Here is a 25,592-nt window from a genome sequence, read left to right as displayed (position 1 = left end):
TTCTTGAGGTAGGATTGTATTGCTATAAACTTCCCTCTTATAACTGCTTTTGCTGCATCCCATAGGATTCAGGCTGTTGTTTTCTCATTGTCATTTGTTTCTAAGTATTTTTTGATTTCCTCTTTGATTTCTTCAGTGATCTCTTGGTTATTTAATAGTGTATTGTTTAGCCACCATGTGTTTGTACTTTTTCCAGTTTTTTTTCCTATAATTAATATCTATTCTCATAGTGTTGTGGTTGGAAAAGACACCTGATATGATTTCAATTTTCTTAAATTTACCAAGGCTTGATTTGTGACCCAAGGTATGATCTATCCTAGAGAATGTTCTATGAGCACTTGAGAAGAATGTGTATTCTGTTGTTTTGGGATGGAATGTCCTATAAATATCAATTAAGTCCATCTTGTTTAATGTGTCATTTAAAGCTTGTGTCTCCTTATTTATTTTCATTTTGGATTATCTGTCCATTGGAGAAAGTGGGGTGTTAAATTTCCCTACTATTATTGTGTTACTATTGATTTCCCCTTTTATGGCTGTTAGCATTTTCCTTATGTATTGAGGTGCTCCTCTGTTGTGTGCATAAATATTTACAATTATTATATCTTCTTCTTGGATTGATCCCTTGATCATTATGTAGTGTCCTTCTTTGTCTCATATAATAGTCTTTATTTTAAAGTCTATTTTGTCTGATATGAGAATTGCTACTCCAGTTTTCTTTTGATTTCCATTTGCATGGAATATATTTTGGCATCCCCTCACTTTCAGTTTGTATGTGTACGTAGGTCTGAAGTGAGTCCCTTGTAGACAGCACATATATGGGTCTTGCTTTTGTACCCATTGAGCCAGTCTATGTCTTTTGGTTGGAGCATTTAATCCATCTACGTTTAAGGCAATTGTCGATATGTATGTTCCTATTACTATTTTCTTAATTGATTTGGGTTTGTTATTGTAGGTCTTTTCCTTCCCTTGTGTTTCCTACCTAAAGAAGTTCCTTTAGAATTTGTTGTAAAGCTGGTTTGGTGGTGCTGAATTCTCTTAGCTTTTGCTTATCTGTAAAGGTTTTAATTTCTCCATCAAATCTGAATGAGATCCTTGCTGGGTAGAGTAATTTTGGTTGTAAGTTTTTCCCTTTCATCACTTTAAATATGTCCTGCCACTCCCTTCTGGCTTGTAGAGTTTCTGCTGAAAGATTAGCTGTTAACCTTATGGGGATTCCCTTGTATGTTACTAGTTGCTTTTCCCTTGCTGCTTTTAATATTTTTTCTTTGTATTTAATTTTTGATAGTTTGATTAATATGTGTCTTGGCATGTTTCTCCTTGGATATATCCTGTATGGGACTCTCTGCACTTCCTGGATTTGATTATTTCCTTTCCGGTATTAGGGAAGTTTTTAACTATAATCTTTTCAAATATTTTCTCAGTCCCTTTCTTTTTGTCTTCTCCTTCTGGGACTCCTATAATTCGAATGTTGGTGCATTTAATGTTGTCCCAGAGGTCTCTGAGACTGTCCTCAATTCTTTTCATTCTTTTTTCTTTATTCTGCTCTGTGGTAGTTATTTCCACTATTTTATCTTTCAGGTCACTTATCCATTCTTCTGCCTCAGCTATTCTGCTACTGATTCCTTCTAAAGAATTTTTAATTTCATTTATTGTGTTGTTCATCGTTGTTTGTTTGCTTGTTAGTTCCTCTAGGTCCTTGTTAAACATTTCTTGTATTTTCTCCATTCTATTTCCAAGATTTTAGATCACCTTTATTATCATTACTCTGAATTCTTTTTCAGGTAGACTGCCTATTTCCTCTTCATTTGTTTGCTCTGGTGGGTTTTTACTTTGCTTCTTCATCTGCTGCATATTTCTCTGTCTTTGCATTTTGCTTATTTTACTGTGTTTTGGGGTCTCCTTTTCATAGGCTGCAGGTTTGTAGCTCCCATTGTTCTTGGTGTCTGCCCCCAGTGGCTAAGGTTGATTCAGTGGGTTGTGTAGGCTTCCTGTTGGAGGGGACTAGTGCCTGTGTTCTGGTGGATGAGGCTGATCTTGTCTTTCTGGTGGGCAGGACCATGTCTGGTGGTGTATTTGGGGGTGTCTGTGAACTTATTATTATTTTAGGCAGCCTCTGTGCTAATGGGTGGGGTTGTGCTCCTGTCTTGCTAGTTGTTTGGCATGGGGTGTCCAGCACTAGAGCTTGCTGGTCGTTGAGTGAAGCTGGGTCTTAGCGCTGAGACAGAGCTCTCTGGGAGAGCTCTTGCTGACTGATATTTCATGGGGCCAACACGTCTCTGGTTGTCCAATGTCCTGAACTCAGCTTTCACACCCAGAGGCTCAGGCCTGACACACACTCCAGCCTGTCACACACTCCAGCTCAGGCTGGAGCACCAAGACCGTGCCAGCCACACAGCTCAGAAGAAAGGGAGAAAAAAAAGAAAGAAAAGAATAAAATACAATAAAATAAAGTAATTAAAAATAAAAAATCTTATTAAAATAAAAAAGTATTAAGAAAAAAAGAAGAGAGCAACCAAACCAATAAACAAATCCACCAATGATAACAAGCACTAAAAAGTATACTAAGATAAACATAAAAATCAGAAACTACTTAGTCGCATACAGCAAACCCCAAGTGTACTGTTGCTTCCAAAGTCCACCGCCTCAATTTTGGGATGATTCATTGTCTATTCAGGTATTGTACAGATGTAAGGTACATCCAGTTGATTGTGGGGATTTAATCCGCTGCTCCTGGGGCTGCTGGGAGAGATTTCCCTTTCTCTTCTTTGTTCGCACAGCTCCTGGGGTTCAGCTTTGGATTTGGATCCTCCTCTGAATGTAGGTCGCCCTCTGGCATCTGTTCTTCACCCGGACAGGAGGGGGTTAAAGGAGCAGCTGATTCAGGGGATCTGGCTCACTCAGGCCGGGGGGAGGGAGCGGTACAGAGTGGGGTGGCAGAGGCCAGCTGTGACATTGCACCAGCCTGAGGCATGCCGTGCGTTCTCCTGGGGAAGTTGTCCCTGGATCACGGGACCCTGGCAGTGGCGGGCTGCACAGGCTCCTGGGAGGGGAGGTGTGGATAGTGACCTGTGCTTGCGCACAGGCTTCTTGGTGGCGTCAGCCGCAGCCTTAGCATTTCATGTCAGTCTCTGGTGTCCATGCTGATAGCCGCGGCTCACGCCCGTCTCTGGAGCTTCTTTAAGCGGTGTTCTGAATCCCCACTCCTCGTGCCCCCTGAAACAATGGTCTCTTGTCCCTTAGGCAGGTCCAGACTTTTTCCCGGACTCCCACCCGGCTAGCGGTGGCACACTAGCCCCCTTCAGGCTGTGTTCACGCTGCCAACCTCAGTCCTCTCCCTGGGATCTGACCTCCGAAGCCCGAGCCTCAGCTCCCAGCCCCCGCCCGCTCCGGCGGGTGAGCAAACAAGCCTCTCGGGCTGGTGAGTGCTGGTCGGCACTGCTCCTCTGTGCGGGAATCTCTCCACTTCGTCCTCTGCACCCCTGTTGCTGTGCTCTCCTCCGTGGCTCCCAAGCTTCCCCCCCACCCACTGCCCATCTCCACCAGTGAAGGGGCTTCCTAGTTGTGGAAACTTTTCCACCTTCACAGCTCCCTTCCAGAGGTGCAGGTCCCGTCCCTATTCTTCTGTCTCTGTTTTTTCTTTTTTCTTTTGCCCTACCCATGTACATGAGGAGTTTCTTGCCTTTTGGGAGGTCTGAGGTCTTCTGCCAGCGTTCAGTAGGTGTTCTGTAGGAGCTGTTCCACATGTAGATGTAGTTTCGATATATTTGTGGGGAGGAAGGTGATCTCCATGTCTCACTCCTCCGCCTTCTTGAAGGTCCTCCAGGGACATTATTTTTAAAAGGATGATCAAGGAAGGCCTCTCTGTTGACACCCAGCTTTGAGCTTCCCAACAAAATCCATTTTAACTTAACCTACTTCTTGCTCATAGCCATAATGTGGAACCAATGAGCTTGTTAGACACACAGACAGGCAGGAGGTCCCCAAGGGTGAAGGGGGATTCAAAAGTAAGCCCCAGCACTGGCAAAGTCCTGCCATAGGAAGGGTTGGTGGCCACCAGCTGGCTTGTGGAGCAGAAAGGATTTTTAGGTGGTGGGCCTGTTCCCAGAGAAAATGACCCACTAACTCAGAAGCTTAAGGAAGATGTCCTTACAATCTGTTTTATAGCCAGGCTTTGAAAGCCTTCCAAACACCTTCTATTAGAAAAGGAAATCGGGGTGAATATCATACTGAGAGAACTTCAGTAGAAAGAAAGATGTGCTTTAGGATCTCACTGAAAATGTTTCCTTCATAAACTTGAGAGGTTATGCCTCTGGGAAAGGCACTAAAAGTAAAATAATAAGACTGGTATTTTAGAAACAATCTGGAAGTCCATGCCTGTCTAATGCCCAGAAAGAAAGCTTTATACAGAAATTGCCAAATAGAACCTATTTTGTAACAATAAAGTGATACATCTGTAGTTCAAGTTTTCTAAAAGGTTTAGCAATCGTACAAATCAACAGCAAAGGAAACCCTTGCCCAAGTACATGTCTGTATTTTACTAGTGAAGTCACCCCCAAGAGAATTCTGTGGAGTTGGGGGCTCAAGGAGAGGCCGCAAGGAACAGCAGGAGGAGCCCCTGGACAGGGTCAGTGCCTGAAGCTGGGAAATGAAGCTCTCAGAACAGGCTGGGAAGGGCAGTGAGAAGCTGCCAGATGCCCAGAGCCAGGAGGCTTGTGCCTGGAGGTGACGGGAAGCAGCCCAGCTGAATGGCATAGCTCACTGCTTGCTGAAAGTGCCAGAAGTGGTGCTGCAGGTGAAATTGGCAAGAAATTCGCAAGAATCTAACACTTGCACTGTATCTTCACCTCTCCCTCCCATCACCACTCCTGCTGTGGGAGGGTCTCAAATCTATTCTCAAGTTAACACTCCATCTAAGCTCAGGATTCACCCCCTCCTTCCTAGGCTCTTTCTTTCTCACCTGGTCTCTTCGACAAAGGCATGATCTCCCATTTTTAAGGGGGAAAAAAAAGAGAGAACTTTCCTTGGTCCTGCTTCCCCGCAAATTAGCGTTCCCTTCCTCCACTTTCCTTAATCCAGATTTTAAAGAAGTGCGTCCATGCTCACTGTATTTCCTTCCTCTTCTCCATTTTCTTCTTTAATGCCTGCCCGTCGGCTTTCTGGTCCCACAGTTCCACAGAAACTTCTCTAACCGCCAGATGCTTTGCCAACTTGTGCAAGCCTTTGGTGTCAGCAGCATTTGTCACTGTTTAGCCATTGCCTGGACCCCACATGTTAGAACATTTGCCTCCTTTGGCCTACGTGGCTTTGTTCCTTGGCCCCTTCTGAAGCCTTCTAACCTCCTTCCCAGTCCCAAGTGCCCCCACCACAACCTCAGTCATCCATTGGTGGAGATGAGACGAGAATCATTTAACTCACTGGGTGTTTTGGGGTCACACACTCTTTAGAAAATCTGATGGAAGTTTTAAAGCTTCTCCCCAAAATATGGTTTATATATACATACCCATGCATATGAATATGCTTATACCTATATAAATATTATCTCAGGGGAGGCTCACGGACTCCCTAAATTAAGAGCCTCTGTCCCAGAGAATATACTTTTATAGAAATGTAATTATGATGTCATGGGGCTTTTCCATGTTGCTTCTAAACCACATGTTTCTAGTAAGCTCTTGGATTCAGTGGTGCCATAATGGTACAAAACACTTTATCAGAAGGCAGGGCCCAGGGTTCTCATCCCCATTTTCATACCTCAAGGGCTTGAGCAAGTCACCTCTCTAAACCAAAATTACCTCCTCTGCAAAAATGGGTATTATTTCTACTCTGCCACAAAGGGTTGTTGTAAAGATCAAATGAGATCAGGAATTTGAAAACATTTGGCAAACTTCAAAACATTATAAAACTGATCACCATTAAAATCATTAATACTCTTAAGGTTTACCAGCTGGGTATCGACATGGGTTTTAATCTTATCTTGAGCTCCATGTTATGATTTGACTGCATCCATTTCCCAATTTGTAAACTAGAGATGATAATAGCTATTCTAGCTACCTTGTAGAGCTAGTGAGAGTATCAAATGAAATATGAATGTGGAGGGACTTTACAATCAGCAAGACTGAGGTGCCTGCAGTTTCTTATCCTCTTTTTTGTCCCTCTCCATGTGCATTAATTGAGCTCCAAGAGCCCAAGAGAGTGAGGCTGTGCTCACAAGAGTCCCACCGTGCCCAATGATGGAGTGTTCCTATGAAATAACTCTGGAATCAAATTAGACTCCAGTGAGTTAATCATGGATAATGTAATTATAAGAAGCAGCAAATAAATTGATAATAATTAGCTACTTATTATTTTTTAAAAAGGGGCATGGAGAGAAAGAATATAGCATGTGAAAAAAGATTGTCCTTTGTAGAAATAATCACTCCTCCTGGCCACTTGGCCTATATTTGAACGCACCCCAAGGAATACTAGTGTCTCATTGGTATGCTGGGTTACTATAAAATACATTCTTACCTGAAATCCTAGCTTCACCCTGATTTATCAGTATTGGTAACTTCTGGTAGGTGTGCACAGGTTTGCAACTCCCCAAGAAAGAGCATGGTGGATGGAATCGTTGTGACTTCCTTGTTCACAACCCTTTCTTCCGTGCTCTGCTGTGCCTGCTGAGGTTCAGAGTGGTAAGGCTCAGGGACAGAGGCAGAAAAACTAGCAAGTTTAAGTGGATCCATCTCTGCCTTTTCACCAGGTTCTATCCATTTCAGAAAGAGATGGGATTTCCATGGCACTGTGGCAGGAGTGGGATCAGCTATTATCTGGTGAGGACAAGTCAGGTCACTGTGAGAGCTGAATAACACAACAAGTAGCATTTCTCAATGGTCGTCTGGACCTGGCAGGTATGAAACTGGCCCTTCATTGCAGTGGTGAAGAGAGACGAATGGTGTGGGCTCCATATGCAGAGAGTGGAGAATAAAGAAATGGGAGGGAAGATAATATTTGTTGAGCCAAGGTCATTATTTCATTCAATCTACTCAACAATACCCTGTGGTATGGGGTTTATTGTCCCATTTTACCAGCAAAGAACCTGAGGGTCATAAAGGTTAAAACTCACCCAGGATTACAGATAGAGTAAGGAACAGAGGGACTCCAAATGCCAGGCCATTTCTACTCTAGCAAATTGGCTCACCAGAGGTTTCAGAGGCCATTCCAAGTTCTGCACACACCCAGAAAAAGACAAAGAGTGACTCTCCAATCATGTCCCGTCCAAAGATATTCCCTGATAAAGGGCCTTTGATTATTCTGTGATAGACACGTAAAATAGTTGAGTAAGAAGATTCCAATCTGAGACGGGCCTGCCACTTACCAACCGTGTGAACTTAACTAAGTCCCTAAAACTTATGTCTAAAATGAACATAACATTATTTCTCTGGGAAACATGTAAGTTGCTGAGTAGTTCAAATGCAATGATATTTGTGAAAATGCTTTGTCTTCTGCTTTACCATAGCCAGGTAGAGAAATTGGCATTGCCTCCATTCACAGAGCTGCAGGTGAAGGACATGTCCCTGGCATAGATACAGAAGAGCAAGGGCTGCAGAAGTTCCAGGACACTCGGTAAGGATGAAGCAGGAGACCAGAATGCAGCCAAGGTTCGATAATAAGTTGCAAGGTCAGAACAGGACTGGCAGTGACAAGGGCTGCTTAACACCTTCTAGAATCGGAGTCATCCCAGAGTCTTGGGAAAAGCTAAGTCTCCCTGTGGTGGGTCAAGTGGCTTCTGCCCTGGGGAAAGGAGAGTCATAGGGAGGAAGCTGGCACGTCATCGCAGCTGGCTGAGCTCCAACTCTGCTTTGTGCCCTCATCCCTGAACATGACATCCTGGTTTTATGGCTCTAGAGAAAAGTATAGGCTGTAAGATCCTAGAGGGAACAGATTCTATCTTAAATGTTATTGGATTTCCCATAGAACCTATAAGAGCACAGAGCTCAAATACGTGGTCCATAAAGGCAGGATGCTGTGCAATCCTTCTGTGAGTTCCCAAAACTAACTCTTCCCATAAGGGACTTTTGTTTCAGGCAGAAGACCCTAGAGGGCTTGTTAAATAGGCAGATTCCCAAGTTCTATCCCTGAAGATTCAAATTTGGGGGGCAGAAGTGAGGCCAAAATGTACATTTTAACAAACTCCCCAGTTGTTTCCAGGGCAGGTGAAAAAAACTTGTATTGGGGAAAAAATCCTTTGAGAAACTCTCCGACAAGTCTATTGTTTCACTTACCATCTTGTACTGATATGACCTGTTTATGGGTCTAACTCCCCCCCACCAGACGATAACCTCCCCCAGGGCAGGCCCTGTGCTTTCTCATCCTTGTACCCAGAGCCTAGCAGAGCACCTGGCACACTGTAGGTGTGTGGTTGGGCTCTCCAGACCTGGAGGATAAACCCTAAAATACATCCCTTTCCCATAGGAACAATTTCATACCTAGGTTTACGTTGTTGACAAAGGTCACTGAATCGCCATATACCATCAATAAAGACAACAATATTGAATCATGGGATGGGATGATAAAGTGATGGAGCTGAAAGTACCAAATCCATTCTTCAAGAGCCATAAATCAAAGGTACAACTCTGGATCTCTGCAATCATTTGGATCTATCAGATTATGCTCCAACAAACATTCTGATCATCTGATCAATGTAATACAGGGTAACTTACAGTCACTTTGTATAATAGATGAGAGGGCGGAGGCCTAAAGAAGTTAACTGACACGCTCAAGGTTGCACCATGAGTCAGCGTCAGACCAAGAACCTAGACCCGAGTCTCTGGATTTTCGAGGCACTGTTTCCTTAAAACCACAAGATTCTGAGAAGAACCTGCTTTTTTTTCAAAAATAATTAATAAAATCTTTTCTTTTTTTAATGCTTCTACTGCTTGCTACAGGGACATTTATCACAAGAAGAAGAAAGCATCATTTTAAAGTTCCCTGGACAGCTCTCACCAGAGACCTGGGCCATGGAAAGTTTTCCCCAGAGCCCCTTGGAATTCTAAGAAGAAAACAAAATTGAGATACTTAAATGTGTAATTACTGTTGATTGTAGCAAGCATGATTCTTTTAGGTCTGACTTATGATGCAGGGGCATGGTAGTGCTTGTGACAACTGAGAGTTACTGTATATGTTTTTTAGGATATTGAGACCCTTGTCTTGGCCCTGGGATTATTACTTAGAGGTAGGTTTTGTAGGATTGGGGTAAGGCTGCAGTGAATTTCACAGCACAAACTCTACAAAGGGCGTCTCCGTGTTACACACATTACCCACGATGGAATCACCCTGCGGCCCTGCCCTGGCTGAGGGGGCGTCCCTTCTGCAATGCTACATCCCCCCAGCCAAGTGCTTAGCAGGTTACACTAATGTGAGTAACTCTGTGTTTTATGTATCCTCCTTCCCTCTTCTGTTCCTCTATTTTTTTAGTTGTTTTTTGCTATAATCCTCCTGTCTCAACGTTTCTCTGACACGATAGGTATTCCTGCAACTATGTCAGGCTCTCTACAAAATGCATTCTTTATAGTCAGTTGTTAGGCCTTACCTCCACTTCTTTCCCTTATACAAAGTCCCATGCACTCTTTCTTGGCAACTCCAGTTAAAATGCTACATTACGGAAGTGGGCGGACTCCATCAGTAGCAGATCTAGTGAGAGAGGCTGGGTCCTTTTCTTCCTTGCCCACCTGTGCTAATGATTTGAAAAGAAATCTCTCTGAGAGCTCACCTGCTGTTCTGCTGCAGCGTGATCAGCCTCATGGTTTCAGTGTAATTTTCTCCATCAATAGCCCTTCTGTCATGATGCTGCCCATACCACCGGAAAGACTGGGAAGTAAGACAGAAAAGGTTGTGTCCATTTTGCAGGTTCTGAAGCTAAGGATCAAGGATCAAGCTGACTTACCCGAAGTTAGTTGGTGACGGGGCCCCTTCGAGAGCAACCAATTCCTGTCTCCTGGTCTAAGGGTCCTCAGTCCTTATTCCTCTCTGGTCACACTCTTGCCATAGCTAAAATGTGCTCACAGGGTTGGCTGATGCATCCTCAGTAGGATGAAGGGGAAGAAGGAGGAAATCTTTGTTTTCATCTCCTGGAACATTCCGAAGGTTCCAGCTGTGGCTACAGTTCATGACTGCAGGGATTTTTTGCTTGTTTATTTTCTTTTGAAAGGTTCTATCTCGATTCCAGCAAACAGTACTTTGAAGCAGCTGGGTAAGGGAGGGCTGTTCCTTCCCTGTCATATGTCCTTAAAATAACAGAACAGGGGAGACAAGCCCTGAGGGTCCCCTTGAGGTACCAAGGATAGCATAACGAATTGGCTAATCACAAACCATTCACTCCTGAGTTCCAAGTGATATGGTAATGAATTGCCAACGAGCCGCCAGACTGCAGCCATATGGTGAGGGATGGGACCCTGGCACATTGTAGCCATACTGTGGGTTTGTCTGCATAATTGTTCCCATCCAGGACCTTCCCATCTCTATGGCTGCTAATTAACGTCCTGTTTAAGCTTCTGTTGTCAAAACTAATCATTTGTTTGTTTTATGCGAATAAGTCTTTCTCTTATCTGGTTAGTAATAGTGACTATTAAGAAATGGAAATGTGTTTAGTTAACATAAAAATATTTGAGGGTCACATTTTGCAGTACCCAGTGGGTACCAGGACCTAGCAGGGCTGGCCTCCGTAGCAACTTGATCCAGGAGCTTATTAAAACCAACGAATTATCATCTTTCCCTACAGAAACGCAAATGAGTATTCAGTTCATTAATTTCTCCATTGTTCTTCCTGTCTGTGGACATTACTCTAGCTGGATCTTTAGCTATAAAGTGTGGATTTTATGATAGTTGTGATGATAATAAAAATAATTAGGAGAAGAAGGAGATTCATTTATCAGAATAAGACACCCTTTCAAACCCACACTCCCTGTTGGTTTGAGGAGATGGTGAAATTTTGGAAAGAACATTGTTGCCTTTCTGCTTCTCTGCCATTTTGTTTCCTTGCCTCTTTCATTGGTTTTCTTAGTCCTTACCCAGCTAGGGCTAGAAACAGTTTGGGGAAAAGCAAAGCAAAACTATCCTGGGAAGACAGGAGAATTAGGACCTGCCACCAGTAAAGAGCAATGCCAATTTGAAAAGAATAAGTTTATTAAGGATTTAGGAGAACAGCAGGGTTGGGGAGGCTATACCATTTACATGGTCCAGTGTGTGTCCAGTGTTTAGTCCCCCTGACCATCACCACTAAAGCACGGGGGGTGGGGGGGGCTGACCCTTCATCTCCCCACATGCACCCTCTGATAGCCTTTTCCCACTAAGACTGCCTGTTATTCCTATAAACTGATTTTCCTTCCATAACAATGTTGAAGAACATGAGGAAATGGAGGCCAAAACAAAAGAAGATGGAAGTGAGGAAGCTTACAGGGTAATAATCCCTGAGATGTCCCTGGGTCTCTTGCTTCCTGTAGGACTCAGTGGGAACAATCGCTCTGTTTCACAACTTTCTGCTTTCTCCCAACATCCGCATACCACACCCCAGAAACAGCCAACGTGTTAATTGCAAGGTCAGGCCAGTGTCTCACGTGGCATCTGGGCCATGGAGTAATGCAAACAGATTTCCATATGTGGTCCCTTCCAGTAGTTCTCGGCCCTGAGCACCCACACCACGTGAGAACTCGCCTTCTCGGGAGAGGCTGATGTTTTAATTGGAAGCATCTGTTGCCTTTTCTGTTGCTTTTGGCCAGGTTTGGTTGATTTGTTTGAGCCGGTGTTTGTGTACAGACCCGCCTGCATGTTTCACAGGAGGCAGGATGCGAAACCTAGCATTGCCTCCTCTCTCATTTTCTTCCCTAGTAGCCGATGGGGACATGTGACTGGGCACTTGCCTTCACCCCGTCTGTCCTCTGTTTCTCTCGGCAGAATCTGGGGGTGGAGAAGGCCAGGCTAAGAACAGAAAATCACCTTTCTGGGAAAATAGAGGTTTGGGGGAGAGAGGCCTGGATCTGCCCACTCTCACCAGAAGATCCTTCAGCCTCCCAGCAGGAGCCCTGGTCTCTGTGGGGCCTCTCCCACCATGCCCATGGGGTGTTCCTTCCAGCTTGACTCAGACACTAGCTGAGGTCACCATCTCCAAGTCTCCCACAAGCCTTGTGCACACCAGCCACTGAGACACTGCACTTCACTCAGAAAGGCTGCCTTTCTTCTTCCCATCAAAATTCATAGGGCCTTCCTATAGTGGGTTAACTGGTCTGGTCATACAATCGACAGTCCATAATCAGTGTGCACTGTGTTTTTGCTGTATTCTGAGTGGCAGTGGGTTGAACAGTGCCCCCATTCCCAAAGATGTGTTCACTGGTAACCCCGGAATGTGAACTTATTTGAAACAAGGGTCTCTGTAGATGTAATTAAGGTAAGGATCCTGAGAAGAGATCATCTGGACCAGGGTGAATCCTAAATCCAATGATGCAGGAGACAGAAAAGCAAATGACAGAAAGGGATAAAGGGCATGTGAAGACAGAGGCAGAGATTGGAGTTAGGCTGCCACAAGCCGAGGAGTGCCAGGAGCCATCAGATTCTAGCAGAGGCAAGAGATGTGCCCCTAGAGCCTTGAGAGGGAGCATGACCTCACCAACATCTTGATTTTGGACTTCTACCTTCCAGAACTGTGAGAGAATTTTTTGGCATCAAGTTTGATGCTTTATGGCATCAGGTTTGTAGTAATTTGTTAAAGCAACCCTGGGCTAAGGTGACATGGTGTGTAAAATTCTAAGAATGAATTGGAATGAGTTGGAATTGGCTTTGGACTTGAAGTTAGGGGGCCTGACTTTTCCTCTATGATCTGCTGTGTCCCCTCAGGGAGGCCACATAAGGCCCCTGGGCCTCAGTATCCTAGTCTGCCCATTGCAGGAAGTAGACAGGACATATCTATGATCTCCCATGGCTCTAGTATTGTTTTGTGTAAAAGAGAGAGGTTATAAACACAGAGGATGATGACATTGTAAGCCCAAGTGCCCACCTTGAAAAGAAGACTATAAAGGGCATCACGGATCAGAAGAGAAGCAAGTTCAAGTGTGGTAGAGCCAGCCAAGGAAGGCTCCACAGAGGAGGCAGTCTCTGAGCTCAGGCACAGATTGGTAAAGGAGAGGAGCAGAGAGAGCATGAGAGACCCGGGCAGGAGCAGTGAATGCGAAGGGCTTGCATGAGCGGTGACGGTGGGGAAGCGGCTGGGAGGGAGCAGAGAGGACCACGGGAGCACCACCACCCCACTCACCCAAAGTCAGCCTTTGGTCACTCTGCCCCACAGCCAGGGTCCCAGCACCAAGACGTGTTCTGCCCTATAGGAGAGATTGGGCTGCTCCTCTACCCACACACATTCACGCATTAAGGAAACACTCACTGTACACCTACCAGTGTCCAGGGCACTGAAGAGTCAGTGACGAGTACAGCCTTGGCCAGCAGTGAGCTGCAATCAGGTGGTAGAAGCAGACCATTGAGTGTGTAACTATGTTCAGAGTGGTAGGAGTTTTAGTCAAGAATGTACGCAGAGTCCTACCTCAGTTTGAGGAGCTTGGCAACATTCCCAGAGGAAGAGAATTTTAAGCCACCTGAGAAATGAATAAAAGTTGGCTAGTTGACAGAAGTGGTGAGAGCTTCCCCTTGGCTCCCCCTCATTTGAGTGTGAATAAAATAAGGAAGCAGAAACATACAATAAGAATAAATAGGAACAGTAAGAAAAGGCAAGAAGAATAATCAATTAGAAAAACATGGCAATCTGGGGCCGTCTGGCACAGGGGCAAACATCCTTGCATAAACAAGAGCCTTCCAGGTACTATGCTGAACCTATAATACAAGCTTAAAACATATTCAACATACCCTGCTTTTCTCAAAGGTAAGAAAGACTGGAATATTTTTCAGAAAGACCATTACCCAACATCATCAACAGAGGCATCGCAACTCCATGGAAAATTGATTTGGGTAGGCTGACCTCCTGAGCCTTCTGTGTTGACTGTTGACAGGCTGGTCCTCATCTATGTTCTTGGTGTGACTTTCCAATCTCTCTCTCAGGTTTTGGGAGAGGGACCTAAGTTCCTCAAAGGCAGTGTCTTCATCTTTCCTTTGCTTGCCAGCCTACTTATCGGTATCTATCCACATACAAAGTTTTCCTCTAGAAATAGACACTGTTTACTTGGTGAGTCCCATTCAAACTTCCAGCATCCATCCATTCATATAGACCCCAGAAAGCTATCTGAAGATACTGACTCAGTAATTCAACAAGACTTTATTAAGGGCTCTTAAGTTCAAAACATCATGCTCATAAAAAAAAAAAAAAAAAAAAAAAAAAAACCTGTCCTCAAGAAATTTACAATCTAGTTGTGAGAAGAAGACATAAACATGTAAAAATGTAAACAGAGTCACAAAATGTGGGGATATTTGGGGATCACAGTTGACCTTTGACTTGCTTTCATGGATAGCAAAGCCAGCATCCTCCAAATCGTTGCCTTTAGGTTCTTCCAAGGCAAAATGCTGGGATGGAGGACCCTTGGCCCTGGCCATGGGATTGCAGATGGTGCTCTTTCTATTCTGGAGCCTCCAGTGTAGCCAATCGCCTTGAAATCTCTTTGAAATGAACAAGAAGGAAAATGAAGAATCCACATGCCCCTTCATGGAATACCTTCCCCAGTCTTACCCAACTCATCTGCAGACTTGGTAGTTTCTATCACATCTCTCTTTCTAGACAGGTACACAAAAGGAGATGGACCAACTTCTCTGTCTCTGCCTAAATTCAACTCTGTCGTCTCCTCCAAGACCTGTCTGTCCCTCTCTCTCTCCCTCATTCTCCACAAGCTTCCTTTCTGTGTTTTCCTCTCTCACTATCTGTCTCTTTCTGTTACAAAGACACAATTATAGTTTTCAGAGAAACCCACTACCCTCGTCATGGTAAGCCTCAATTGTAGTTTATTAGCATGGAGGAGATCAAGGTTTTAAAAGTTTTTTTAAAAAGAGGAAAAGACATTTACAGGAAAGTCAAGATAAGGTTGTGACTGATTTGAGGTCACTGAGGGGACAGGGAAGGAAAAATAAATTGTTCAGGATGGAATAGTGAAGAGCGGGGAGGCCGAGTTATGTCATGTCGGCCATCTGCTGCTCCAGTGGCCATGACTCTGCATTCTGTGGGTCCTCACCCCTGCCTCGCTTAAACTGTTCTCACAGGAGGTGTAGGGGCCTGAAGCCTTGAGAAGTCCTGTTGAGATAAATTCTGTTAGTGGAGGAGTCTGACTCGGGAGCCCATGCGGTTGCTTCTCCTGGAGCACAGAGCATTGTGGGTCACTGGCTGGAGAAATGAACTATGCTCCTTCAATTCAGGACAGGGATGGGGGAACCTTAAAGAGGATCTGATCTGCCCTTAACAGAGAGGGAGACTGAGATCTGAGAGGAGGGTACCCAGAACCCCACAACCAGCTGGGGACAGAGCCCAGCCCACCTCCTCTCTCATGTTCCCACCTCACTCTCCTCTTTGATGGGAAAGACAAGACACTTGACCCCTCTGAGCCTCAGGGTCTTATCTGTAAAACTAGGGAGCATGGGGGAGAGCACTTCTGAGGGCTTCTTATAGAAATAGTGTTTACAATTATTCTCACATTTAAACCTGACACAGTTCTGTGTTTTTTGTTTTTTTTGTTTTTTGTTTTTTTTTCTTTGCGGTACACGGGCCTCTCACTATTGTGGCCTCTCCCGTTGCAGAGCACAGGCTCCGGACGCGTAGGCTCAGCGGCCATGGCTCACGGGCCTAGCCGCTCCGCGGCATGTGGGATCTTCCCGGACCCGGGCACAAACCCGTGTCCCCTATGTCAGCAGGCGGACTCTCAACCACTGCACCACCAGGGAAGCCCCCAGTTCTGTGTTTTATAGTGATCATTAAAATTCCCATGTTATAGGGTAGAAAAACAAGTCTCTGTGAAATTAGGTAAACTTCTTAAGATCCTGCAGCTCACAGAGTTGGAATTTGAATCCTGATTCCAGTGGTTTATCTTGTGCTCTGCACCTGCACCACACACACACACACACACACACACACACACACACACACACACACACACCATACTTAGCATAGGCTTGGAGGAAAATGAGATGAGTATGGAATTGATGGCCAAGCTCTCCCACACTCCCAGGCCTCTTCAAGCTCCCTGCCCCTGACTGAAACCAATGGCGTGCAGAACTATGGTGCCATGTCGACCAGAGGGCAGCCTGGCCCACTCTTTCATGGAATATCACAATGTCATGTTCCGCTTTGCCTGCCTCCAGAAAGTGGCCAGTGCTCCAACCAGCTACAGAATGAAGAGGCATTCAGCTGTGCTCCCCACACTCAAGTGCCGGCTCCACGGGGACAGAGGCATCAAAATGCGCAAAGCCCCTCTCAGAACAACCAAACGATCCCCTGAAGTCAAAGAAGAAACTTACTTGGAGAGATGACAGCTCCCTAGTTCTTCCTCATCCTCCTTGCATAGCTCAGCAGCATTCACAGCTGTCATTTGCAAAGGCCACTCCCCGGCTGTGGCATCAGGACTCCTCTTTACCAGGCAGCGCTTGGCGCTGGCTGCCTGGTTAGACGCACTCACTCGCACACAGGCACCATTCCTGTTATTTTTAATAAGACTTCTTTATTTTTGCCTTCTCTCCTGGAAATCGAATAGAGTCCTCTGCAGGGCAAAGGTCAAAAAGACAGCCACCCACACCAAATGATTCTACAGATAGCAGCAAGGTCCCTCTTCTTAGCGCATGTATTAACTCCCCTTAACTGATTACTGAGTCACTCTAAGCCAGCAGACCTGCTCTTTTGCCAGCCTTCCCAGGGTGCATTACCTGGGCCAGCGAGTTTAGCACTTGATGCATCTTGGTCCTTTTTTTAAGTCCAAGGGAGCACTTTACCATGTATGGCCTTGCATTATTATTTAACTCTTTACTATGTGAGGAATTTTTCTCCTTACTTAGGTTATAGCTCCTAGATAGGGGCAGGAACTATACTGGGGGCAGTGGATCTCTGAGATTCTAAGATTTATATAGCAGTTTAAAACTTCTTTTTCAGATTCTTATACATCACTCATAGTGGTGGATCTTTTCAGGGTAACTTTTCCCTAGAAGACCCTTGTCCCTCAAATCAACCCCTACCCCTCTTTTAAGGCCCACTTCAAATATTTTCTTTACAACATCCTGGCCCCATCCTCTACTTTCTGTGCTTGATCCCATGGCCCTTTATCATTGCCTCGTCACAGTGGTTCATATTTATCTGTTAAATTTCTAGTTGTCTCTCCATCCAGAAGTTGACCAACAGGAGGCACCAGGTGCCATAACCAAGAAGAGCTTGCAGGACAAGCTGGGATCTCAGCATATGTGCTTGAGGGAGAAGGAAGTTGGAATTAGGTGGGAAAGGAAGGGGGAACTAACCCAAGTGTCCCAAATTTTCCCAATAAAAATTCTCCCATTTGTGTCAAGTACTGCCCCCTGAGAGGGATCTTTTATCAAAAGCACTGCCTTGGAAGAAGATAGAGATCCCAGCAGGTGTGATGATATCACACAGGGGTTGGGCCTCTGTCTGTATTCAGAGGATCCACTTTAGTGGGCAAAGCACCACTGTGGGAAATGCCCAGGAGACAAGAAGTGTTTGAAGACAAATGGGCTGTGGCATCAAGACACTGACTCATCAGGGTACTCATGGCAGGACCTCATAGGAAGCCAGAGCGAGAAAAACTGGCCCTCAGCTCTCAGGAAAAAATGCTTAGCAAGGGCCCGGCAAAGCAGACCAAAGTCTGAGATACTGTTCCAAGTCCAAACAGGAATTCAGAGGTGGGTAAACTGAGGCAGGAGCCAGGGTGCCTGTATGGGAGCCCATTTCTGGAAAATGAGAAATGCTTGGAGACTGTGGACCAGTGCCCATGGAGCATCCCTGGGCAACAGACTAATTCCAGTCCCCATCTACTGATGAAGGTGAGGCTCCCAAATGAGTTCTTATCCTCATGAGGTGTAGCTCAGGAATTGGGGTGAACTGGACCAGCATGGAAGGAGTGGAGAACAAGGGAGCAAAGCCACATGGGGTAATTTCCTGGCCAGGGGGAAGAGTCCTTTCTTATTTTACGCCTCCCACACCCAGCAAACTGCCTGATCCATACCAAACAGACAAGAGAAATTTGTTGGAGTGCAGTTTAGGAGTGAGAGAGGTTTCCAGACACCTTTCCATCATTTTGGCAGGTAACTCTCAGCTTTCCTGGCCACGACCTGCTTACTGGAACACTTCGTCCAATGCCACAGAGAAAATATAATTCCCCCTCTGTACTATTGCTCATTACCATGAAAAATGACGACTTGATAGTCTTCCAGCAAGAGAGAACCATCTATTTCATTTGGAAGTTTGGTAATTGATTAGGGCAATAGATTTTCTTCAGGGCAGCCTCTCTGAGAGAGTCTGGCTCGGGCACAAGATTTACATACATCAGGCTCACTCTGCCTTCAGAGTTTGTCTCAGAGGATGAGATCACAAGGCCATTACTGGAGTGGGTGGTGGGCTGCAAGGGTGGGGAGGCACAGGGAAATTCCCAGACATCATTTCTCAACATTTGAGGACTGTGTCTAGTCCAGAGCAGGTTCAAGTACTTTTCTGTCAGCAACTTTTATGTAAATCCATTATCAAGCATCTGTGTACTCTGAGATGTGATCAGAGCAAGTGATTCTTTGAGGGTCTCTGCTGACCAAACTTCAGGGTAGATGGGGCCCAGAAATTTACCATTAACCTGTGTGGTCCCCAGTCTGAGAGGCGCCCAACGATGGCCTGAGTGCAGTGATACCCTGAATGTATATCATGGGCCCACTGTAGAGGTCAGCGGAGCCAGCTGTTAACAAACACTTGGTCTCAATTACAAACTCCATCTAAGGCACGTCCTGATCTTACATACAGACCTTTACTTCTAACTCTCTCCTGTGTCTCTGGATCAAAGTCTGCTCTAGGAAAAGCTTTCAACCCCATTATTTAACCTCCAATGAGAACATAAATCATTATGTTCTCTTTCCCTGATGAATCTTTAATCCCTATCACTAAATCTCTGATAAAGAAATTTCTAGCATTGTTGTATTGATAAGATATATGGGGAAGGGATGTAAATGTATGGGGACAGAGCACACTTTGTAATACCATTGCATAATGACTCTTTCTTTCTTTGCATCACAGTAGTATCCTCCAAAGTAGTTAGGGTCCACAGGATTCAAACACAAAGTTGACTGTGATACATTTAATTACAATAACAGCAGTTTGAATTTAGCCCCAAATGCAAAGGTTGAAGGGTAAGAGTGTTTAGATCTTACCTTCGTATATGTAAAGAACGGATGCATGACTTTGGTCTATATTAGCTGGCCCCAGTTGTCTGAGCATTCTCAATAAAAGTTGGGTTTGCACAGTCAGGACTGTGGCCTCATAAATAGTAGGGACACAAAGGCATATCTCCGGGGTGGTCTGAAAGAATGAGATATTCATCTGGTCCATAACATTCTCACTGTCCCTACTCAGACCCATGATGGAAGAAGTTTCTCCCTTGACGGGTTGAGGATGGACCCAATTTCCTAGGGGACCCCACAGACTAAAAGAACATCTCTACCCCCTTGCCCAGAGTGGTAAGAAACTGAAACCTTTTGGGTCTCTCCTCCTTCTGCCCTGCAGCTAGTAGTTTCATCTGGTTCTAATTGGACTAACAGCATTAGCCACAGAAGGAAGAAAAGATTTCCTCAAGGATGATATCATGGGGGTAGATATCTACTCTGTTAAAATGTAAATCTGGCCTTGTAGATGAACTTGCCTTGTTAGAAAAGTGCTGCATATACCTTAGGTGAGAGTTCTAGGGTCGACCTGACCTATACTACTTGTTGAGCAAATGGTGAGACTGGGAAGCAGACCTATCGTCAGCACATTTTATTGCACATCTATGATGCACAGATTTCATGAGAGATACAAAGATAAATAAAGCCCAACCCATGCCCTCAAGATTTATGTGGAAACCCACCCGTGAAGTAACTACCACGCACTTCCTATTGCTTATATGGCACTGAGGTAGCTATTAATATATCCATTAATATCCATTAAAATGTTCATTAATATATTAAAAAATGGATTTATTCCTACTCATCATGACTACCTTCCTTCCTCTGTTCCCCAACTTATCAAAAATAGAGAGGCAAGCATCAGATTCAGTGATTCTCCTGAAACCCAATAAGAAAACCACAAGAACCTCACTAAGCATCTTGATGGCTTTCTCCTGGGGTAGGCGGGGGAACCTGTTGGAAAAGGAGAGCATTCCATGCCCAGGTGTGCTAAAGTGGTTTGTGGTGTGTGCTTGGCACCACGACAGTGCCCAGCACTAAGTAATTTGTCAATAAATATTGGTGTAAAGAATGAATGATTGATTGAAAATAGAAGACTTTTCAAGTGCTCTTAATACAGCTACAGATTCTGGAAACTATGATTAAAGTAACTGCCTGTCATACCTAAGTCATCACTAAGTTAAAATCAATTTTAAGGAGTGATTATGGAGAGTGTGGACTGAGTGCAAAGTTGGTATCCAGAGACCTGAGTACTAAGCTTGATTAGTACTTACTAACCAGGCTGACCTTGGGAGGGTCCTTTAATCTTTCCAAGCCTTTTTTCCTCATGAATTAGACTGCGGGATGGAGGACAAGTAGAGTCAAGAAAGAGTGAAAACAGAAGGAAGAAACAGAGCAGGAACATCCAGTCCACACTCAGGCATCCTCCACAGCTCACCACAGGTTGACTGCAGACAGGCCAGGATTGGGAGGGAGGCCTGGGCAAAGGTGCAAGTGGGTGAGATCTTTGGGGTCAAAAAACTGCACATCACAGGAAACAGGGCCCAGAGGAAGAAGGATTTGATAGACTGTTCTTGGAAATGATGCAGGGCACACTCTACACTCCTCTCCTTTAAGTTATCTAAGGATGAGTAGCTCCAACACCCAAACTACCTGGTAACTGTAGGAATGCCTCCCTGTAAAAATTCTAAGTAGTGTGAAATTCTAATAGTAATAAGTAATTGAGTTAATCATCGGTATTTTCCCCTAAATCCCCTTTCTGGAGATTGTCTTTACAAAACTTAACATTTCAACTTTCTGGAATTGAAAGAGGTTTGCTGTACTGAGCACAAGGCTGGGGCTAGTGAGGAGAACATTAAACTCATGCAGAATGTACTGAATTTCCATTTTTTTCTTTATTTCCTTTCTCTCTCCCCACTACTTTCCTTCCCTCCTTCCTTCCTTCCTTTCTCTTTCTTTCAGCCAAAAGTCCTTGGTTTTCCTTCCAGATTTGCCCCTAAATTAGGTGTGAACCTGGTGAGGTCTCTTTTTTCTGGCCCTCAGCATCCTCATTTGTAAAATGAAGGGTCTGAACAGATCAATGATTTTTCAGATGCTGCCTCAGGGAGCAGAGTGGGGGAAAAAAAGATCACAGTTGGGGTATCCAATCCTCCCTTCTCTCCTCAATCAAGGAAGCTTGTTTCTCATCTCTTTTACACAGGGGCAGGGGAAGCATCATAATAGTTCATTTGAAAGAGACAAAATGTTCTCTTTGCTTTTCAAAGACAAAATATTAGAAACCATTGGGCTAGTTGATCTTGACGGTCCTTTCCCCCTATAGGGCAGTAGGTTTCTTCTCCTTATTGAGTTTCTATCTGTGAAAGACATGTGCTGCATACTGCAAAGTACAAAGAAGAGATGTAAGACAGAGACCGTGGCTCCAGGGATCTCACGTCAGGTCTACCCTAGAACTCTCACCTAAGGTATCTGCTCCGAGATTAACCAAGGAGGTTAAAGTAATGTTGGGGGCACCAAGGCGCACAGCACCCTGAGAAGGAAGAGACCAGGGAGGGTTGTTGTGAGAAGAGAAAGCTTCATAGAGGGGTGGCAGCTGAGTCACGCCTTGAAGGATGGGCGATCCATTGAGAAGAGAAAGGAGAGTGCATTACAGAGAAGGGGCCACGGCTCCCTTGGCTGTCCTCACTCGGGCATCTAAGACCTGGTGCGGGGATGCAGAGGACAAGACAGGCAGGTCCCTGCTCTCATGGCACTTACTGTTCAGGGAGATGTGGACAAGTCACCAAAGGACACAGTGGGCTCAGGGCCCAGTTCCACTTGGTGAGCTTAATGGTGACAACAGAGCTTTTCCCACGAATTCATTAGACTCCAGTTAGCTTGGGGAAGGCCGCCTGAGTCAGCAGCAGGGCAGACAAAATGACCTCCGAAAGTAACTTCTCCTGAGACACGGCCCTGGCTGGGATTCTGAGACATTCCAGTATCTGCACAAAGGGCAGGCCCACCCCGAGCCAGACTGACCTCAGCCTTGATTCTCCCCATAGATAATTACGCCTTTACGTCTCCAAAGCAAGCCTGTGCAGTAACCCTTGGAAGTGAGATGCCATTTTCTGATGGGAATTAAAGGCTCTGAAGTGGCCAAAAGGCTTCTCAGCAGGAGGGCTTTTTATTCTTTTAATCGTGGCATTAAACCTCAGGCTAGCATTACCTAAACATCCAAGCTGTGACCCAACTTGCCAGTTAGCTGCTTTTGACAGACTTTATTGTGGCCAGAGCCAGTTTCACCCTGACGTGAAGGCAGCCACCAGTTCTTGGCTAGGAGCTGTAAATCCTGGAACTCAAGGAACTCTATACCCTGACCTTCCCTCTCAGAGCTTTCTCGCCTCTGGACTGGTGCCTGAAATTCTTCCTTTGGGATTTGGGACTTTCTACTGAAGACTTTAATCCCTCTTTTCCTTTGGAGGGAATATTAGTTAGGTTCACAGAGGTGCAAAAAATAGAAGTTCACTGGTTACAGAGAGCAGAAAACAAGCAACTTGCTCAGCAGGACAACTGTTATAAGAGTAACGTGATTTATTGCAACTGTTGTAGATCATTGAATTGGACGGGCCAAATTAATCCTGTGTCTTAACTTTGACATCTTAAAGTAGATATCTTAACTCTAAAATAATAATAATAATGAACACAACAACTAGATTCTATCAGCTTTCTACTCCATCACAGAAAATAAGGAATAAGATGCATAATATATTTTCCCAATTGCAATCCCATTCTTTAAAAGATCTGTTACCTGCCAAAGCATAGATAACAGCTCTGGGTTACCACAGCATTTCTGAGACATCTTTGAGATGCTCCATTTCATTCCACAGGTGATACAAATTGGATCCCTGTTCACCATGGGCTACACACTTAAGTTTTCATACTTTATTAAATACTGTGATGTTTGTAATTTATTATAATCCTTCAAAACAATTATACACCCACTTCTTGCATGTACCCAGTGGTAAACAGCAGCATAACTCCTCTGTGATAGCATTTGTACTCAGTCACGTGTTCATTCATTCAATCTACTTAGCTGTCAAGTACAGTTCTATACACCAAGATTACTGTTGGAAAGACTCCTGCCCACTTTTGCAGTCTGGAGTTGAAATAGACATATTAGTAAGTAACATAGCCCTATAACTGCTGGGATGGAGTAATAATAGAGAGAACCCAGCAGAAGGGACTCTAATTGGCCTGAGGCCCCAGGAAAAGCTTCAGAGAGAAGTGGTTCAAGTTGATGCTGTCTGAACTCACCACTGATGGTAAGGGATTAAGACCTTGTCACCAGAGCTCACCTTCCTTTGTGTTTTCACAAAAAGATGGATAGTCTAGGGGACTAGTCCTTTTCTTACGAAAAAAGACTAGGTGGATCTCAGGTTTCTGGACACCTCCTCAACAGAGTGCCACCCTAGCTCTTTCTCCCTGGAGAGCACAGCCGAAGGCAGGCGAGCTGGTTTGCACAGGTGTCAGGGAAAATGAGGTGGTCCACCCTGCTTCTGGCAGGCTGAGAGCCCCAGCTGGCTGTGGGCCAGCCTGGTGGCATGCAAGTAATATAATACACAATCTAAATGCAAACGTTTGGGGCCTGTTCAGGGAATCAATTTACAATAAGTATATACACTCATTTACAAAATAACAGTGTGCTAGAGTATACCACATTGTAATTGGAAACTAAAATAATACCAGGAGGACTAATCATTAAAAACTCTTCTCCACAAGAGGGAAGACATATGGGAACATATGTATATGTATAGCTGATTCACTTTGTTATAAAGCAGAAACTAACACACCATTGTAAAGCAATTATACCCCAATAAAGATGTTTAAAAAAAAAAAAACAAAAACAAAAAAACTCTTCTCCAAAAAGCTAAGAATAATATTAAGAAAATAAAAAATGTTTTCCATCTGCAGAGTTATATCCTTAGGGAAGCACCACAGGACACACTAACAAGCAACTGAATCCATGTACAAATGAACTGAATCCACGAAGGCGAGAAAAAGCAAGGTGGGGCTCAGACTAAAAAAATCTCCCTTGCAGATTAGCTAACCCCTGAACCAGGCACAGTTCCATTTGATCCCTTCTTGTAGGAGATGGACTACTCCAAGGCTGGACACAACACTCAGGGGAAATCATCTGCCCATCCGCAGAGTCCCCAGTGTTAGTTCTGAACTTGGATCATCCTCTCCCACTTCCACACCCCCATGACCACACGTAGCACTCACGGAAGTGTATACACCCACAGACACACACCCCTCACTCACTCACCCCCCAGTGGGAATCCCAGACACATAATTCACTGCTTGCTGTTGCTGGTGAAGGGAAACAGAATATGACACCCCAAAATATGTCTCTTTTGCATAACGATTATCTTGAGCTGATTTTTTTTTTTAAAAAAAGATAGCCACAGAAGAAGCTCTGAAAACCAAGTAGAAGTTGCCCCTTTGTAAGAAACATTTATATTTGTACAGGAAATCTTCATTTGTAAGGGTGTCTCCTGCTCCTTCCAGAAAGGAAAAGAGATTCTAAATGTCCAGAAACTCTTTATCAATGGAGAGCACAGAGACTTATATCTGCATTACAACCTTACCCTTGTTTACTGTGCCTTTCCTTGGCAACCTCCCATAACTGGCCTTTCCCTCCCCCCAACCCCACCCCCAGCATCTTTTGTCTTTAGCTAGGATGTTATTCAAGGTGGTGGCCTTTTCAGACAGTTACTCAGGTTTCCTGGGTATCTCCCATATACATAGGAGGTATATATGTTATTAAACTTTGTTTCTCCCCTGTTAATGTCTTTTATTACAGGGGTGAGTCAGCCAAGAACCCTAGAAGGGTAGAGGGAAAATTCTTTTTCCTCCCTTACATTGGGGAAGAGTCCCTGGCGGAGAACTAATTAGGGTAATGGATAGAGGTGAAGACAAGGAAGAAATGAGCTTATAAACTACAACCTGATGCTTGGGAATCAAAAAGATGCCAAGCCAAATATCTCCTGGCTAATGACTCTAGGAAATTAATCTAAAGGTTCAGAGAAACCCCACCACGCTTTTGCTCAGGGACCAGCTGGCCTCAGGGGCCTATGGTCTGAAAGCCCCGCAGCTGTTAGAACACTTTCGGTTCTGCCCTAAGGTGAGTCTCTGAATGAGGTCAGAGTCAGGTGGAGTCCTGAGCTAGGAACTATCGTTCTGGTGCCACC

The 25,592-nt window shown here is 44.7% G+C and overlaps 1 protein-coding gene across 7 annotated transcripts in view; it reads left to right on the top strand.

Annotated features, from left to right (window-relative positions):
* The window catches only part of SLC14A2 (solute carrier family 14 member 2), a 459,857-nt gene that overhangs the window by 279,565 nt on the left and 154,700 nt on the right, over window positions 1-25,592 (top strand). Inside the window, exon 4 of one of the 7 annotated variants that reach the window (XM_032603330.1) lies at window positions 7,493-7,599. The exons of the other annotated variants lie outside the window; for them this stretch is intronic. The gene's annotated coding sequence lies outside the window, so the exon portion shown is untranslated. The remainder of the gene's footprint in view (window positions 1-7,492; window positions 7,600-25,592) is intronic. 7 annotated transcript variants of the gene reach the window in all.

This window comes from Phocoena sinus, chromosome 14 (genome assembly GCF_008692025.1).
Source record: "Phocoena sinus isolate mPhoSin1 chromosome 14, mPhoSin1.pri, whole genome shotgun sequence".
In the NCBI taxonomy this organism is placed as follows: domain Eukaryota; kingdom Metazoa; phylum Chordata; class Mammalia; order Artiodactyla; family Phocoenidae; genus Phocoena; species Phocoena sinus.
This window is presented reverse-complemented; position numbering and strand designations above follow the sequence as displayed.